The following is a 446-nucleotide window of genomic DNA, read 5'->3' as shown; positions in this document are numbered from 1 at the left end:
TGTTAAATCGCGTTGTTTACCCATATCTTCAGAAAAAAATCACTTTTACTGTCGTGGTAAACAACCTGCTTCCCTATTTATAATGGTCTGGCCCTCAAGCAACTTCAGGGCAAAATTATAGCTAATTTGCCTACAAATGGTCATAAGAATCAGGCCACTCAGTGTATATGCATTTTGTATACATATATGTGTATGTGTATATCTATCTTTATTGTCTATCTACTAGAGGCCTGGTGCATGAAATTCATTCACGGTGGGGAGGGTCCCTCAGCCTGACTTGTGCCCTCTCATAATTCGGGACCCCTCGGGCCTAAGCCAGCAGTCGGACATCCGTCTCATAATCCAGGACTGCTTGCCCGTAACCATTCGCCTGCCTGTGTCATACCAACCAGTCATTCCATTTGTTCCGGTCATTCCACCATAATGGTCGCTTAGGCTTTTATATA

This window comes from Myotis brandtii, unplaced genomic scaffold (genome assembly GCF_000412655.1).
Source record: "Myotis brandtii unplaced genomic scaffold, ASM41265v1 scaffold1630, whole genome shotgun sequence".
NCBI lineage: Eukaryota > Metazoa > Chordata > Mammalia > Chiroptera > Vespertilionidae > Myotis > Myotis brandtii.
The sequence above is the reverse complement of the archived record's forward strand: the minus strand, read 5'-3'. Positions refer to the sequence as shown.